Source organism: Balaenoptera ricei, chromosome 10 (genome assembly GCF_028023285.1).
Source record: "Balaenoptera ricei isolate mBalRic1 chromosome 10, mBalRic1.hap2, whole genome shotgun sequence".
NCBI classification, from domain to species: domain Eukaryota; kingdom Metazoa; phylum Chordata; class Mammalia; order Artiodactyla; family Balaenopteridae; genus Balaenoptera; species Balaenoptera ricei.
The window spans coordinates 32,986,591-33,006,272 of record NC_082648.1 but is presented as its reverse complement, the minus strand read 5'-3'; the positions used below and the strand labels follow the sequence as shown (position 1 = coordinate 33,006,272).

The 19,682-nt window shown below is 33.8% G+C and overlaps 1 protein-coding gene across 1 annotated transcript in view; it reads left to right on the top strand.

Annotated features, from left to right (window-relative positions):
• SLC2A13 (solute carrier family 2 member 13) overlaps positions 1-19,682 on the top strand; it is a 446,857-nt gene that overhangs the window by 77,248 nt on the left and 349,927 nt on the right. The gene's annotated exons all lie outside the window — the stretch shown is intronic.

Below are 19,682 nucleotides of genomic sequence, written 5' to 3'. Positions count from 1 at the left end.
TTAATTTTCAAATGAATTATGACTATTTAAGGGATGGAAGAAAAATTGAGAAATGATAGAAAAAATATAGGGTATTTTGAATCATTATAGCTAATTTATATGATGGCATTCAGCAAAATCGAAAGTGGACAAGAAGCTGATATTTATTTTAATGTTAGACAAGGAACCTACCATTAACAATTGATATTTACAGGGTGTTTTAGCATTTACGTGACATTGCTCACAGTGAGTGTAATATTTTGCAATATTTGTTTAAAATGAATGCAGCAATAAATATGCGTGGAGTTTTTGAATTGTATCAGTGATTGACAAGCTGTTTATGAACTGCAGATATAACTAACATCCTTTTTTAGATTTAGGTAGCTACATTCTAATCTGAATGAAAGAAAACTCAGTCTTTAAAGGTACAGGTTTAGTTATATAAAAAGATGTTATATATGTAAAACTTAAAATACACAAATTATTTATGATCATTATTTGGCTTACTTTGAATCAAAAGAGATGAGAAAAATGTTTTAAAAACTGCTTTAAAATATTTTCAAACCTAATATTGTAAAACAAACTGATCTTATGTTAAAGCTTAAAGATATTATGAGCTCTGGATTTTGATATACTTCATGGTATTCAAAACAACAGATTCATGTAACCCTTCCAGGGTTTTAAATTTTAATAAAATTTCCCTATACTCTGTATAGGTGCTGGAGATAAAATATTACACAAGACAGACTCTGGTGTGTTAGCATGGTGCTTAAAGTATTGAAGTTAATTCTTAACAGCTGAAGAAAAAGGGTTTGCTGCTATGTGGATGTAGGGAATTAAACTTATGTATGTAAGTAGCACAATAAATCGAAGCTATTGAAGACTTAGACTGATGAAGTTTTGTTAAAAGTCATGTGAGAAAACTCAGTGAAGGCAGTTAGGGTGTATGTTTGTCAGGACCACTGAAGAGAGGACACATTTCTTTAAAACATTAGCTGTGTCTGCACACGTTGCTAAACCACTTTCTACCTCTGAAGGAATGAATCTCCGAAATAGTGAGAAATTACTGAAAAATTGAAGAGGCAACAACTTCATCTTTCTTTCCCACTCTGTAGAAGAACAGAAAGAGGGAGATGATAACTTGTTACAAGCATAACCTGATATTTTGAGTTTTTCCTGGAAGCTCAATGGAAGTCAGTTAATCTTTCAGCCCCACATAGCTTTAAGATCTAAATTATCTATTTACATTTTGTTAAGGAATTTTATTAATGTAACCAATATAGAAATATATATCTGCTTTTATTAAAAATCTGTTTTTAAGTGAAAACATATAAATTACATAAGTCATGTTTTTAATCCAAGTATCACAATTTATTTTTATTTATGTATTTATTTTATTAATTTTAAAAATTAAGCAATTTATTTAAACTAAAAAGAGAGTTTACCCATTTCCCCCATCCCCCACCCACCACTTCTGGAAACCCTTAGTCTGTTCTCTGTATATATGAGCCTGGGTTTTTGTTTGTTTGCTTTTTTATTTTGCTTTTTCTGTTAGATTCCAGAAATCTGTAAGATTTCTGTATAAGAAAGCTCATAGAGTGTTTGTCTTTATCTGTCTGTCTTATTTCACATAGCATAGTGCCCTTGAGGTCCATCCATGTTGTTGCAAATGGCAAGATTTCACTCTTTTTTATGACTGAATAATATTCCATTGTGTGTATATATACCACAGTTTCTTTATCAATTCCTCCATCAATGTTGGACAATTAGGTTGTTTCCAAATCTTGGCTATTGTAAATAATGCTGCAATGAACATGGGAATACAGATATACATATCTTTTTGAATTAGTGTTTTCATTTTCTTCAGATAAATATACAGAAGTAGAATTGCTGGATATTATGGTAGTTCTATTCTTAATTTTTTGAGGAACCTCCATACTGTTTTCCACAGTGGCTGCACCATTTTACAATCCCACCAACAATGCACAAGGGTTCCCTTTTCTCCACATCCTCACCAACAGTTGTTATCTCTTGTCTTTTTGATGATAGCCATCCTAACAGGTGTGAGGTGATATCTCATTGTGGTTTTGATTTGCATTTTCTTGATGATTAGTGATTTTGAGCATCTTTTCATGTACCTGTTGGCCATCTGAATGTCTTCTTTGGAAAACATGTCTATTCAGATGCTCTGCTCATTTTTTAATCAGATTGTTTGCTCTTTTGCTATTGAGTTTGTATGAAATCTTTATATATTTTGGATATTAACCCCTTATCAAATATGTGATTTGCAAATATTTTCTCCCATTCAGTAGGTTGCCTTTTCATTTTGTTGATGGTTTCCTTTGTTGTGCAAAAGCTTTTTAGTATGATATAGTTCCACTTATTTATTTTTGCTTTTGTTGCTTTTACTTTTGTTCTCAGATTCAAAATTTATCTCCAAGACCTATCTCAAGGAGTTTACTGCCTATGTTTTCTTCTAGGAGTGTTATGATTTCAGGTCTTATGTTCAAGTTTTTAATCCATTCTGAGTTAATTTTTGTGTATGGTATAAGATTCATTCTTTTGCTTGTGGCTGTCCAGTTTTCCCAACACCACTTAAATATAGCAATTTAGGTACCTTTTCTCGGTACTGGGTTAGGAAAGAAAGAAAGATACAGTAGTGAAAATAATTTATGAATGTGGTATCCCTGTGCAGAAGTGGAGGTCTTAGGATAGGCATTAGAACACTTTTGAGAGGCAGGGTGACATAGTGATAGACAGAGCTGTATTTAAATCTGTTTTCTATGAGTAATTAGCTACAAACTTTGGGCAAGTTACTTAGTTCCCCTGAGATTCACTTTTGTCATTGTAAAAAATGTGACCAAAGATGCTTATCTTGTAAGGTTATTGTGGGATCTAAATTAATTATTGTATATAAAGTACTCAGCACAGTGTTTGGCACATGGCAAATACTCAATAAATGATGAATCACGTTATTATTTACTATTCTGATGAATGCATAAAAGATGGGTGCTACTAGAGGTAAATTGTAAGGGAAGTTGAAGGTAACACATTCTATGACCTCTGGTTTCTTAACCAGTAAAGTTGGGGCTTGGAGGTACTAGGGCAGAGGCCTAGAGAAAAAAAAATGTTAAATGCTTATATCTACCATAGAAAGTACAAGAAGGAAAAGACTGAAGACAAAAACGATTTTCCAAATAACCATGAGATCCCAGTTTATGTTGGAGGCAGATATTTGCAATAAAGTGAAGTAGCACACCTGTGTGAATTTTTCCCATAATATTGGAGAACCAAGGGGTGAAAAAATAAAATAAGAGGATGGAAAACAAACTTGGGCTAGTATTCAGACCAGTGCATTAACATATCAGATCACTTTGAATCCACTTAATTTTTGTACAAATACATGTTTATTTGTGTATACATGCAAATATGTCTACTTTTTTTCTTACAGGTGAATTTTCTGTGTACTATTTTCTTCTATTTTTCAGCATCCTTAGCTGTGTGTTTACCTCATCTGACTCCTGGACTCATAGGAGTGTGGTTACAAGCAAGTGAAAATTGGAGTATTACCTAAGCATCAACATTAGAATTATCAGCAATTATAGCTTACTCATAATTATAACAATAGATAATTCATCATTTGTGGCCATGTATTCCAAAAGTTCTAAGGAAATGTGGTTTTAGATGTTTCATATAAAATTGCTTTCTCATACTCATATTTTCATGTATCATAAAGTAAAATGTTCCTTACATTCCAAGAGTTTGAATATGTTAACATTTTGTTTCTTTTTTATTTGCCTTTTTGACCTTTATTGCTCTGAAACTCTACTTTAAGCTACTAACATTTGATGTCATACCATATACCTAGTGTCCCAGATTAACTAGTTCACTTTACACTGATGAACAGTTTTAGAGTCTGTTAGTGAATATCATTTGATCTTCACCAAAACCTTGAGAGGCTGGTGGAACTAGTATTATTCCCTGTTTGTAGATTAAAGAAATGCTCAGAGAAGTTAAATATTTGCCTGAGACCACATGGTTATTATGTGGCGTAGATTAGAGCCAGTTCTTTTTACTTGAAATGTAACCACCTTTTTCCTCATTCTGCTTCTAAGTGTTTATAATCTAAAATATGATTACTGATAATTTTTATGATAGTGATCAGATTAAGATATACAGAAGATGAAACTGACAGAAAAACTTCTTAGATGTTGAGGTTGTTGAAAGACTAAATCACCTTTTGTGTCAGATGGGTCAAAACTTCTGTTCTCTTATTGTTTGGATGTCATAGAAATAAATTGTTTTTTGCTGAACTGTTGAAAGATAAGCTTTTCTAGAAAAAATTGCCAGTAGAAGATTGCCTGCTGATACTTTTGTAGCACTGTAGTGTCATAATACTACTATACTGGGAAGAATATCATTGGGCTCCATGAGGAAAGAGGAAATAAGGATTTTGAAAATATCAGTAAAGATTAAGTTTTTAAAAATAACTTTATTGAAATATAATTCATACACCATTCAATTCAGCCATTTAAAATGTACAATTCAGTGGCTTTCAGTATGTTTACAGAGTTGTGCAGTCATCACTACAATCAAATTTTGAACATTTTTATTACCCTGAAAAGAAAACTTGTACCCCATAGCTGTCATCATCCAACTTCCCAGCTCCTCCCAGCTCTAGAACTATTAATCTGCTTTTTTTCCTCATAGAGTTGCCTATTCTGGGTATTTCATGTATCAATATGTGTGGTCCATTGTGACTGGCTTCTTTCACTTAGCATGTTTTTAAGGTTCATCCATGTTGTAGCATGTGTCAGTACTTCATTTCTTTTTATTGGCAAGTAATGTGGATATACCACATTTTGTTTAGCCATTCATCTGTTGATGGACATTTGAGTGGTTTCCACTTTTTTGGCTATTAAAAATAATGCTGCTCTGAACATTTGTGTACAAGTTTCAGGGTGGGCATATATTTTCAGTTCTCTTGGGTGTATACCTAGGAGTAGAATTGCTAGGTCATATGGTAACTATGTTTACCTTTGGAGGAACTGCAAGACTTTTCTCCAAAGTGGCTACACTATTTCACATTCCCATTCAGCAATGTATGAGTTCCAGTTTTTCCATATCCTAGTAAACATTTATTATCTCTCTTTTTCAATTATAGTCATCTTAGTGGGTATGAAGTGGCATCTTGTTGTGATTTTGATTTCCATTTCCCTGATGACTAATAATTTTGAGAAAGATTTTATTTTTACCTAATATATTATAGTGCTTATAAAGATGACAGAGTTATTTTGGTAGTTAACACCTACATGACGTTTTATCACTGTTTGCCCTTTTCTGTGCTAATATTTTTGAATTGTGCTTATTGAACATAGTGAGGTTTACTCACTACACCTCAGGCAAAGAAAGGTTTTCTTTCTTTCTTTTTTTTTTTTTTAACGTTTTTATTGGAGTATAATTGCTTCACATATGGCACATGGTTTTCTTTTTTTAATTGCCGAGTTAAAGCCTGGCACTCTATAAACATATAGTAAAGTGAACTTCGCCATCACCATTATCGGTCTAAAACACTTATCTGGACATGCCACTGCTAAAATGCTTCCAAGACTCCCCATTTCCTACAGGAAAAAAAATCAGTCTCTTCATCATGGCTTGTAGTGTCTTTCATTATCCAATCCATGCCTGCTTTCCTAGATTTTTAAATTCATTATTACTTCCTTCCTTCCTTCTTTATACAACATAGGTTTATGTCTATAAACTGCATACACTAGTCACATCTTGCTTTTTCATGTTTGTTTTTTTCCTTCTGCTCACTTTGCCTATAATGTCTTTCTACTTTGTCCTGCTTTACTGGTTCAGTTCTTGTTCCTCTTTTAAATCTTTTGCTTATATATCATGTGAAACTGTCTTTGTTCCTTTGCCTTTTCATAATACTTTGTACGTGGCATCACTTTTATACTCACTATTTTTTTGAACCAGTTGCTTATTTTGTCTATTTCTTCTAATTCACTTTGGAGCTTTTTAATGTCGTTGACCTTGTACTCATTTTTAGGTCTAGGAAAGGGTCTGGAACATAGTAAAGGCTTACTAAATGTTTATTGAACTTAGCTGAAATTGACTGGGCTCCAGGGAAGAGACTCTTAACCAAAGTAAAAAGATATTGATTATAAACCAAAATACCAATTCATTAATTTATGCTGGGGAATAGATATCTTTGCAGGTAGCTGAAAAACTAAATTATTAATTGTAAGTATTTCTTACTGAGCATAAAAATCAGAGAAAGAAAACTGGTTTCTGAGCCTATGAAAATTTACATCCCTCAAAATAATGTACCTCTCTGGGCCCCAGGACATTTGCTCTTCTCTCTTGGATAGAGCTGATTTTCCAATGAGTGTTCCTCTGTTTATAATTACATAAATCATCATGTGATTTATATTAAAAAGAATGGTATATCTATAGAAGGGCTAAATTCTCCTTTATATTGACTTTTACTAATTCTCAGGTTTAATTTTTTTAAATTACAGTTATCTTATTCCACCTCACTAGACTATATACAGCTATTTGCAAAGTATACTGGGTATTTTTGCATGTTTCATCGTTCACATGATGTTCCTTTGTTTTCTTTTTCTTTTTTCAGCTGAAGAAGGAAAATTTGAGGTAATACAGGTGTTGAATGAAAAGCACAAGGTATTAGTGCTAGTTACCTCTATATTAGATATTTTTCTGGAGTATCACCAGGCTAATTCATGGACAATGTGAGACTTGTGCTGAGCTTTGAAGAATTGGCAGGATTCATGTGGACTGAGGTGAAAATGAGGACCGAGAGTAGGATGGATGAGGGCAGGATCAGGAGGCTTGAAACTGAAGTTAAGATGTACATGGTAGATTGGAGTCCGATTGTAGAGGTCTATGAATTCTGGGCTGGAGAATTTTATCTTTGAAATTTTATCTGCAGACAAAGGGAATCTATTACTTTTTAAGCAGTTCATGCCATAATGTTAGCCAGTGATTAACGTGACAGTGAGGTCCAGAATTTATTGGAACTCTTGGCTCTTGGGTGGGTTCAGGGAACCTATTGTGAGAGTACTGCCAGAATATTGGTGTGAGGTACTGACGTGATACTCTTGGAGACATCAGTTAACATTTTTATTTGAGTATAATTGCTTCACAATATGGCACATGGTTTTATTTTTTTTGGAGTATGGAAATCATTCAGTCATTCAAAAAAATTGTTTGGCACTACTACATACTCCTGTTGTACTTGATACTAGAGATAGAAAGATCAATAAGAAATGTACCTGTCCTTAAGCAATCAAGCACCTCACAGACTAATGAAGGAGAGACTTTTCGTCAGCGTGTTAAGTAAATGATAGTGTTATGGGAGCTCTCGGGGAATAAATAACTTAGCTTCACAAATGGAATAATATTTGAGCTGAGTCTTTTATGAATAAAAGAGTTCGAGGCAGAGTGCGGGAGAGGGAAACTCTAGGTGAAATATAATTTTCATAGGCCCTATAGTGTAAAAGAGCCAGTCATATTTGGGCAATGGGGAGAAGTTTAGAGTGGCTACTGGGAGGGCCAATGATTACTATTTGGGAGTTTGAGAGTGAAGTGGGAAGGCTAGTCTTAACAGGTATGAATAGAACTTTAAATCCATTGCACTCTCTAACAGTACATTGAGTTCAGGTTTGTTTATTGACAGTCTTAGAAAATAATTAAAAAAAAATCAACATTACTTTAGATGAAAAAATTTATGAGCTTCTCTCCCCCGTAATATTTTGCAATTTAAAAATCATGCCAATACGATGATTTTCAGAATCATATTTAAAAGAGGGTGTTATTTCTAAACAAATTTATGCTGGGGAAAGTACTCTTATAATTTATGACATTGGCCATTTTAAGATAGATGGATTTGGTTAACAAGTAAATATCTTACTACTGAAAATATTTGTAATTTGACAGAATTAAGATACAAGATATATATATGACTGTTTATCATAAAGGTGTAGTGGACGGAAGAGATTTGAGACTTGCTTTAACAACACATGCATTGCTTTATTTAAGCACTGACATGCTCATTAGCTAATGCTTCAGCAATTGTACAGTGTTATTGTGAGGATCAAATGAGTTTTAGTAGCTGTGAACATACTTATAGACTCTTAAATGTTCCTAGGTATTGTTTGCTGTTATCTCCAGAAAAATCTTAGGTTGGGTCTCTATCCTGCATAAAGCTGGCAATAAAAATCACCCCCACGTTCAACTATCTGAATTTTCCAGGTGAAAAGTTAATATAGTTTGCTAATGAGACTGATTGGCATAAGACTAACCTTCCCTGAAGGTAACCATTATAAGTCATAGACAGAATTAAAAAAAAAATGTTTAAAACACTGGAGAGCTCCAGCACCAAGAAACTAAAGGGGGATTTGATCCTTGAAGGGAACAGTTCATGGTGAGATCTACACCTATGACTTTTTCTCTGAGGGCAGCCCTCAATCTATGATGCTGGGCAGCGAGAACTTAAGCAGAAAACTACAGTTTTATTGGCTTGTGGTATAAGTGGCTAGAGTTTGGGATGGCCAGAGCAGCTGAAATTTGAGGGGTAAAATCCAGGAAAAGAATGACCCAGAAAGGAGGAAGCCACCAAATCTGAATATTAATTTGCTACAAATGTTTTACAGATCCCTGAACTGTGAATATTACAGGGGAGATTCCATGGAGCCTGCAGAAAGCAACAGTTAGAAGATGGTGAAAGATGAGACAGATTTTATTTCCTGCCCATAGGAGGAAGGACATATTTGGAATTTGAAACCTGCCAGGTTAGAGGGGCCAAGAGCTTGAGCTTCCACGGAAATCATAGAAGCACCAGCCTTAGGAGTAAAGACTTGTTGCATGATTAAGGAATTTCCCCTAAGACAAGCCAAAACTGAAAACAGATTTACACTAGCCAAGTGTAAAACCAAGCTTCCACAGATATAAGGTGCCTAATAAAAAAGTGAGTGTTCTTCAGAAGAGAACAAAATCTAGAGTCTCCAGAGTTTATCCACAATACTCAAAACACATTAAAAATTATTAGATATGCAAATAAACAGAAAATGTGACCCATAATTGAAAGAAAAATTGGTCAGTATAGGCAAACCTCAAGATTATGCTTATAAAGACATTTTCAAATAATCTAAAGTTAGGACAAATTGTCACCACTAGACCTCCTGCATTATAAGAAATGCTAAGGAAAATTTTCAGACTGAAGGGAAATGACACTAGATGAAAGCTCATCCATCTACAGTAGGGAGGAAAAGTAGTGGCTATCAATAAGAGACCAAATATAAAGGAATTTGTTTTTTTCTTCTGTCCATTTTTTGAAAGACATATGACTGTTTACATTTAAATTTATTGTGCAATTTATAATATATATAAGTTATAAAATATATGATGACAATAGCAGAAAAATTGGGGTCAGTAAATAGAATTATACATGTTTGTGAAGAGTTACAGTGTTATCTCTAAGTAGACTGATAAGTTAAGATGCATGTTTTATCCTGAGAACAATCACTGGAATAGATTACAAAAGGATACAGCTAAGAAACCATTATAAGAATTAACATGAAATACTTAAGATATTTGGATAATCTGAACAAAGGCAAGAAAAAAATAAATAGGGACTTCCCTGATGGTGCAGTGGTTAAAAATCCGCCTGCCAATGCGGGGGACACAGGTTCAAACCCTGGTCCAGGAAGATCCCACATGCCGTGGAGCAACTAAGCCCGTGCGCCACAACTACTGAGCCTGTACTCTGTGCCACAGCTGCTGAGCCCACGTGCCACAACTACTGAAGCCCATGGGCCTAGAGCCTGTGCTCCACAACAAGAGAAGCCACGGCAATGAGAAGCCCGCACGCTGCAACGAATAGTAGCCCCTGCTTGCCACAATTAGAGAAAGCCCGCACGTAGCAATAAAGACCAAATACAGCCAAAAATAAATAAATAAATAATAAATTTTAAAAAAAGAAGAAAGAAAAAAATAAATAGCAGATGGGACAAATAGAAAGCAGATAGCAAAATGGTAGACTTAAAATCCAATTACAGCAACAGTTACATTAAATGTAAAAAAGTATCATTGTGTACAGAAAGCATGGCACAGATTTATATTGTGTAAAAGAGATACACTTTAAGTAAAATGCTATAGATAGGTTAAAAGTGAAAGGATGGCAAAAGATAGACTATGCAAACAGTAAGTATAAGAAAGCTTGTGTGCTATATTAATAATCACACAAAGTAAACTTTAAGACAAGTGGTATTACCAGAGATGAAGAGGGACATTTCATAATGATAAAAGAGTCAATTCATCAGAATTAAAAATGATAAAGAATGTATAGTTTACTTCAAAATGCATAAACAAAAGTTAACAGATGGTGGTTGTACAACATTGTGAATGTACTTAATGCTACAGATCTATACACTTAAATATGATTAAAATGGGAAATTTTATTTTGTATACTTTATCACAATTTAAAAATTACAGAACTAAAGGAAGAAATAGACAAATTCAGGCTCATATTGGGAAAATTTTTAACTCTTTTCTTAGCAACTGATAGGACAACTAGACACAAAATGTAGAAAAACTGGAAAACATTCTTAATTGCCTAGGCATAATTGACATTTGTGGATAGCTACACCCAACAGCTGCATCGTACACATTCTTTTTCAAATTCACATCAGACATTCTGTAAAATTGGCCATATCCTGAATCATAAAATAAATGTTAATAAATTTAAAAAATGACTCTTATAGAATATGTCCTCTGACAATAGCAGAATTAAATTAGACATCAATAAAATAGCCAGAAAAGCTTCAAATATTTGGAAATTAAAGCAGCATGTTCTAAATAACTCATGGATTTAAGGATATGTCAGAAGGAAAATTAGAAAACAGTTTTGAGTTCAAAGAAAATATATATCAAAATTTGTAGAATGCAGCTTCAACTGTGCTTAGAGCATAATATATAGCTAAAGTGATTTTATTAGAGAAGTCAAATGATCTAAGTTTCATGTTAAGCTAGAAAAATATGAGCATATTAAAACCAAATGAAACAAAAGGTATTAAATAATGAAGAATAGAAGTCAATGTAATACAAAGCAGACAAACAATAGAAAAATAATGTTGGTTCTTTGGAATTATTAATAAAATTGGTAAACTGATTATGACCAATTTAAAAAGATAAAGCACAAATTATCAATATCAGGAGTAAAAGCACATCATTTCTATGGACATAATAAGGATAGTGAGGGAATACTTCGAAAAACTTTGTGCCAATAAAGTCAACAACTTAGATGGAATGGACATATTGCTTGAAAATCACAACTCTACTAAAAACACAAGGTAAAATGGAAAATCTGAATATTCCTATATTTATTAAGTTGAATCATTGCTAGTAACCTACCTGAAAAGCTAACTTCAGGCCCAGATGGTTTCACTGGTGAATTAAATAAAACATTTAGAGAATAAATAGCTCCAAGCTTAAACAAAAGCTTTAAGAAAATAGAGGTAGAAGGAGTACTTCCCGGCTGAGTTTCGAGGTCAGCATAGCTAATATTGTGGCTTTTTTTTTTTTTTTCTGAAATTAGTCATGCCTCATTTAATTGTCCAGTTTTTTTTTAGTACATTCAATAGTGACACAGATTCTCAATAATTCATAACTACATGTTAAATATTAAAGTATATCATAACAGACTCCAATACATTTTATGTTAGATATTATACCTAAGGTCTACCCATTCCTATAACAAATTGAATGAGGCTCTTCTTCGTGAAATTGCCACTGAATACACTTTACTTAATTTTGTTTATGTCCTTCTGAGACTGTTAAAGACCAGCAGTGACCTGGATGGGCTGCACTTTTGGTAGTAATGGAGATTCCAGTACACTGGGAAAGACAGTGGTTCGGATTCATGGCTTGTTAGTTCTGGAAGTGGCTTAAGTTGTTACAAGCAAAGAAAATTTTAGACACAGTTTGAAGTATCCTTAAAATAGTAGTAAGATCAAACCCAATAATATATAAAAGAATAATAAATCCTTTTATATAAACTGACCAAGGCAGTTTTCTCAGAAAAGTCAGTTTGTTTACCATATGAAAATTAATTTGTGCAAGTCACCATGTTGAAATTATTTAAAGGAGGAAAACCTAAAGGATCTATCTCAATATATGCAGGAAAACATTTGACAGAATAACCTTTATTTATGATAAAACCTTTCTGCAAACTAGAATGGAAGAGCACTTCTTGAATTTAATAAAGGGCATCTACAAAAAAACCTGCAGCCAGCTTTATACTCAATGGGGAAAGCCTGAATGCTTTCCCTTCTGATGGAATTCAAGACAAAGATGTTGGCTATCACCACTTACATTCATTCAAATTCACTGAAAAGGACAAGTAGATTCTAAAATTTTTACAGAAAAGTAAAGGACCTAGAATTGCCAAAACCATCTTGAAGAACAAGTTGGACGATTCACTATCTGATTTCAAGACTTACTATAAAGCTAAAACAATGAGACTGGTAAGGATTGATAAATAAATCGGTGGGTCAGAAAGAATGGATGTATCTCAAAAACAAGATTGAAAGAAGCTAGATACAAAGAAGTATGGTCTCTAAGATTCCTATGAAGTTCATCAATATGCAAAATTAGCTTTGGGGACTGAAATTCGATCAGTGATTGTCTAAGGCAGTGGGGATTGACTGGAAGGGGGTAAGGTATGAGGGAACTTTCTGGGATGGAAAGTTCTGTTTCTTGATTGGGATGATACTTACAAGGATATATATATATATATATATATATATATATATATATATATATATATACACACACATATATTTTATTATATGCAAATTTTGCCTAAAAAGAAGTTAATTTCAACCTTATGTTGGCTCCCTCCATTATATTCCTTTTCTGCAATGGTCAGTGATAGTTTAAATGTTGTTTCTGCCATGACACTTTTTCTAATATCCTCTGTTGAAATAACTTTTCTCCTTACTCTTACACTGTGCCTAAATCTCAGTCATAGCAATTACATAATCCAATTTTGTTCCATGATTACTAGGTATGAGCTCCTTGAAGCAAGGCAATATCTCTTAGTCATTTCTGTATCTCCAAAATCCCAAACACAGAGCTTTGCATGTGGAAGATATTCAGAGTTTGAAAAAAAATGGTGTGTATATAGGTATGGTTGTGCGTGCATTATTTTCAGCACTCGTACTGTGAATTTTGTACATCTTAATGCATTTTGCCATGTTGTTTAAAACTATCTAATATCTCTGCAAAATACCACATTCATTTATTTAAATAGCATCTAATCTTATTCTATTAAAGCAAGTATATCTTGCTACTTCTGCTATGACCACAGCGCTAAATAACCTCGGCCAAGCCATTTGCCTTATGTACTGATATCAAATTACTTTGAGAGATTTTCCCCTAACTATGTAGATAGAGTTAATATTTTCTTTGGCTTATATATATGTTTACATCTATGGCTATGAAATTTTTAGCAGTTTACATAGACTCATTTACTAGGTAACATAAAAATTGCTCATTTGCTGGTGATGTATCACATCACCTTTTTACTTGAAAGAATCCAACTTGACACATTGATTTTTTTTTTTTTTATTATGTACCCCCAACTGTGTGTCTCCTGTTTGCTCTCTAACTGCCATCAGATTTTCAAGTGTATCAGTCACTGATGTTGATATTCTACATGGCCCTTAATGGCAGAGGAAAATTAACTTATTAGCCTGAGGTCTCAATTAGGCAGTATTTTCTTTTTTTTTTTTTTAATTTTTATTGGGGTATAATTCATTTACAATGTGTGTTAGTTTCAGGTGTACAGCAAAATGAATCTGTTGTACAAATACATATATCTGCTCTTTTTTATATTCTTTTCCTGTATAAGCCATTACAGAGTATTGAGTAGAGTTCCCAGTGCTATACAGTAGGTCCTTATTAGTTATCTATTTTATATATCATAGTGTGTATGTGTCAATCCCAGTCTTCCAATTCATCCCTCCCCCACCCCTTACCCCCCGGTAAGCATAAGTTTATTTTCTACATCTGTAACTCTATTTCGGTTTTGTAGGTAAGTTCATTTGTAGCCTTTTTTAGGCAGTATTTTCTTATTTTAATTTCTTATCTATTGAAATGGATCTGTGAGTGATGAAGAAAAATTTTTAAATATATTATCAAGTAAGTTGTTGTAACTATAGCAGGTAGTTAAATTCAGTGTTATCTTCTTGCATTTAAAACTTGCATTAAGTAGGAACATATATAAATCACAATTCATGTTTGATGACTATCGAGTAATTATTTTATCATTGATATTTAAAGGTGGCTGTTTCTTTTGTAAATCCAAGAATAGGGATCTAGGAGTAAATGCATTACTCATGTGATTATTACTTAAAGTTTATGAAAAAACTCAAAATCCGTAGGACTCTTGAACAACGAAGTTGGGTAGCTCTAGATATAGGGCTGAAGGACGGTGTTCTTGGATGTGATTTGAAGGGATGGGGTTATGCCATTTTAAGGGGAAACTTAAAAAGTGTATAATGATAGAGATCATTGGAAAGGTGAGCTTGGGGAGATGTTTTCGGATTTATACAGTAATGCACTCTCTCTGGTTAAGTTCATTCATGATGCTCAATTGCTTAATGATTGGCTTAGAGTTTGGTACTTAACTTACATTCAGATGTTTGCTGGGTAAACAGCTGGAAACATCTCAGATGGCAAGTTCAGCCTTAGCTTTCAAAGCAAACACAGTAAATCTTCAAAAAGTAACATTTTCAAAGAATTTACTTATTCTAACTGCTAACCCTTTCTATTTTCAATAAAATGTTTCAGGAAAAAAAGGTTTAAAGTTTATTTCATAGTTATATGTAAAAGAATACCAATTTGAAACTGTAGAGTTTTAAAGAATAAAGCATAGCATTATGCTTAGTATTTATGATACAGTATTCCTCTAATTGATTTGTGCTCTTAGAATGGGCTAACCATTCTTGATTTCCAAATTAATAGCAAATAGATATAAACAGAATGCAAGCTAGAAGATAGAGGATGGAGGTAAAACTATTGGAATAACAAATACAGATTTGTCATTTGATTTTTTTCAGTTTATTATAAGACAGTATTAGATATTATTAGAGAATATTGCTAAAAACCCTCCCTGTACCCAGGACAGTTTCAGAGATTGTGACTGAGCTCATCTTACTGTTTTGAAAAATATCAAGATCCTCTAGGACTAGAAAAATGTAACATGAGAATTTGGCTTAAAAATGTATACTTTTAACAACACGAGGTCTAGAGACAGGTAAGGAAGTGATTATTGAACTGCACATTAATGCTGTCATGGCCTATTAGGAGGATATTTGGCTAAATGACTGCAGTGTCCAAAAAATCTTTACTGTGCTTCTCAGAGTGAAAATGTCTTCCCTTAATAGAATTCAGCACCTCAAGAGCCATAAAAATAATTTTATACAATTTGTTTTAAATATAATATTTTGTAATACAGTTCCCTTAGCTATGATAGTCTTTCTGTTACAGCTTGACTTACAAGTAAAACCATAAATCGTATAGCTCTTGCATTATAAGGCATTGGCAACCTCTTCCCATCATTTGAGAATTTAAGGAGGAAAAAGAATAGAGGGGAGAAGAGAAGTAAACAGAACGTGATGTAGGATACAATTCCTCAATCCAGCACAATTCCTTTTGGGGCGGCCTCTGGAAGGCAGACATTGGAAAACAAAGTGTAGAGAAAAGTGACTTTAGATCTATCACTTCTGTCATATAAAACATTTTAAAAGGATCAAATCTCAAGTCCAAATTTTTTGCTCTCAATCATATTTTAAACTATCTATTGTGTTATTATCTAAATTTTTCCTATATGAAAAGTTTACCAGTGTATGTTAAAGAAAAATGAAATCAAAATTCATTTTGGCACAGTGTTCAAAGTGAGCACTGCAAGTTTACCCTTACAAATGATATATTTTCTTTTAACTAATAGTCAACTGTTTTCATAGAAGCACTCTGGTGTTGAGGATAATAGAATATCCCATTTGCCACGACCGGGTCTGTGTTGTTAAATCCAGTTTGCAGTTCCCTAGCCCAGTGGGTGCTAAGTGTCAGGTGCTAAGCAGGGTTTGGCGAGATTGGGAGGGGCTGCACCCAGCAGCCCTTTCCCCTGTTATCGCCACAGGGCTTTACTGCATTTCACAGAGATGTGTGAACAACAGACTTCTAAAGCGATCCTTAAACATGAGGCTGAGGTAAATTTATGCCCCCTTTTATGAGTTCTGCAGAATTATTATCAAGTAATCATGAAACATTTATTATAGCTTGACTTACAATAAACATTTATTATAGGGATCCTGGGTTTTAATCCTGGTTCCACCGCATCCTAGTTCTGTATCTTCTTTGTGCCTCATTTCTTTGTCTTTAAAATGGTAATAATAATGGTTCCTACCTTATAGGGATGTTACGAAGATTAATGAGTTAAAGTATTTTAATTCTTTTGAACAGTGCTTGGCACATAGTAACTAGTGCTATGTGTTAGCTATTACTTTTGCTGTTTAAGCTGAGTTTGACCTTCAAGTAGATTTTTATGTATTTGGAACATAATCATCACCGCTGTGGAACTACTAGAGATAAGAAACATGTTTATCTGTTGACTGTGTTTTCAGATAACCATGTTATCATCAGTTCAGAGAGGGGCAATTATGAACTGCAAAATTCTGTGTCTTAAATGGCCATCTATTCAAAGATACTGGTCTTTTGTTTCATAGGTTAGAGCAATATGATTCCTTTAAAACAAGAATGATTGTAAATTGTTCAGTTCAATGAAGGACTTGTTTGGTTTTGTGTGAGGCACAGGCCGCCTGATGGCAGCAGCTCAGCAGGTCTGCTCAGCCACAGTGGGGAGGGCAGGCACCCAGGAATGAGGGATGTTTGGTTTACAGAGTTTCAGTTCCTGACACTGGGAAGGTTAATCTGAGGTGAAGAAGCCCGACTTGTCTCCTTTGTTGGTAGGTGGCCCAAACACACAATTTGAAAGTATTGCTTACTATTTGAGGTCCCCTCCTTAGTTTTCTGGTAGGCAGGCGCTGGTACTGCTAGTTGTACCAGAAAATAGCTCATTTGTTAACTTCAGTTTAGAAAGTTTTAAAAGGTATCTTTCTGTGAGTGATCATGATGCTAAAGAATATTCTAAAAATTTTTAGAACTCGTGAAGGCTTGGCATTTTTGATTGAGTCAACCTCCTTTCCCCTTCTGTCAGCTTGATGTGCTATCCGGCCTCCAGAAGGTAAATGGCGTTTGCTCTAAGGTGGACCTTGGGTGCTTATTGTTCACTTTCACCCCCTGGATTTTTAAAACACTTAGATCAGTGGTTCTCAGCCTTGATGGCACCTGGGGAGCTTTTAAGAAAATAGAATTCCCTGAGCTTGAAGCCCAGAGCAATTAGTCAAAATCCCCAGGGTAGGTGGGCCCTGGACACTGGTGTGTTTTAAAAGTCTCCTGGGTGATTCTAATGTGCAGCCAGGGTTTAGAACTCTTGATTTGGCTTATAATTATGAGATCCCCCATGTCAATAGGGGGCTGCTTGTCTGTTTGGGGATTGCCTGCCTGGTTTGTCAGTGTACTCTTGTCATTCATCTGGTTCCTGGTTTCCTTGGATTTACAGGACTCTTGGTAAGTCTGTAATCGTGCCTTAATTAGCCTATAGAGTTCCTCCTCTCTTAGTCTCATGTTAAAATTTTCATCAGTATCACAGCAAAGCAAACTCTTATTTATTCTTCTTATTCTCTAGTATGCATATCATTGGAGGAACAGTTTTTCCTCAAGAAAGAAACTGGTTACTGCTGCCTACTAAAAGTTTGGGTGGATGATATAGCTGGGATAGAAAAGTTGCATTGAATTAGTTGAGAGGGGAGAAGGTCAGGGAGGTAAAAACATTTTTTGCTGAGCTTTCTCTTTGTGCTTAGGTACTGAAAGAATGATCTCACTTAATTCTCCCAACAGCTCAATGAAATGGACACTGTCATCTGTGCATTAAAATGTTATGTAACCTGATCAGGGTTTTGTGTTTAATATGTCCAGAGGTGAAGTATGACCCAGGTCTGCTCCTACCCTCTCTCCATCATAAACCACAGTTACCTGATCTCTTGTGTATTTGGTCTCTACAAAGCCATGGTAATTTATTTCTATCAAAATATTTTTATCATGAAAGATAATTAAAATATAGTAAAATAAGCTCCTTTGTTTTACTTTTAGAAATCTTAGGATGTAAATGTATAAAACATGTTTGATCTTGACTAGTCTCTGAAAACAGGCTTTAATATCCTTAAAGTTTGGCAATAGAGTGTGAGTTCCTTTTTCCTACCCTAGTATTAAGGCATTGAATTGTAAATGTCAGACCTAGACTCTTGGGACTTAGAGATTTCAGAAGGCTGGAGGGCTAAAGTATTCTGTCTTCTACAGCTCACTTAAAAAAACAGGCTAATATGTATCTTTGCATTTTTCTTTTTGTATTTTCCCTTTTCTTCCCTTCTTTTCTTTTTTCTTTTAATTTTTAAAAAATATTATGTTCTGGGATTAAATAGTGAGTAGTAAAGTGCAAAGTATTATGTGAGCATCTTCGGGTCTAAAAATGATTCAGTTTCTATATTCATTTCAGTGCTTCTTTGAAGTAGTCAGTGCACCCCTTTAATCTTAATTCATCACTAAGGGGGTTTGGAAAACAGAAGGAAAGATCAAGAAAGGTATAGAGAAATGAAAAGTAAAGGCTTTCATCTTTAGTACTTTTCTTATTTATTTCCTAATCCAATATATTTGGTTTCTACCTTTTTATTGCTTTTCTTTTGAATAATTGGCAATGTAGGATAACCTTTTTTCTTAAATTTTTTAAGAGAGAACACACTGAATAGAAATTTCATTCATTTATAGCATTAAAACACACGTTAAGATTTGGTTATACAAGTTAACATCTTAAGGGAAAGAGGCCAGAAATATTCATTTGTGTGAGCTGATCTCTCTAGTTCTCATCAGATGAGTCTTCAGAAGAAAAGGTCTGGTCATATCTAGAGTAACAAACAGAAGAAAAGGTCTGGTTATATCTAGAGTAACAAATAGTTTCATTGGAAAGAATTTCTGTGTAAGTAACTTTGCAGAGCTAAATGATCCAGTAGAGTTGCTGCATAAAATGTTACTATATGAGTGTGAAACAGTTTTCTGTTTAGTTTATATAGACAGTTTCGATATATATAGCTGTTTTTGTATCATTTCATAAAACATTTACTAAATGCCTACTGTGCAATATACTTTATAAGGTGCTATGTTGAATATAAAGTTAAATATGCAATCAAGTGAAATAGGTAAATAATTTATTATAATACAAGGTATAATGACATAAATAGAGGTTAAAAATGTTTTCTAGGTGAGCAGAGGAAGGAGTGATTAAGTATTGGTGTAATTATCAGTACTCATGGATTAAAGTATAAAACATGTCTAATAAGATTTCCTTTAATATTGTAGGCCAAGTGATTCATTTAGTCATTCATAAACACTTTGTTCACTTTCTAAATCTTAATTTTTCTGAGTGTATTTATAGCTACTGTTTGGGTAGGAGGTACTGTTAACACCCATGTAGCAATTGTGTTTTGTTTTTCTACTCT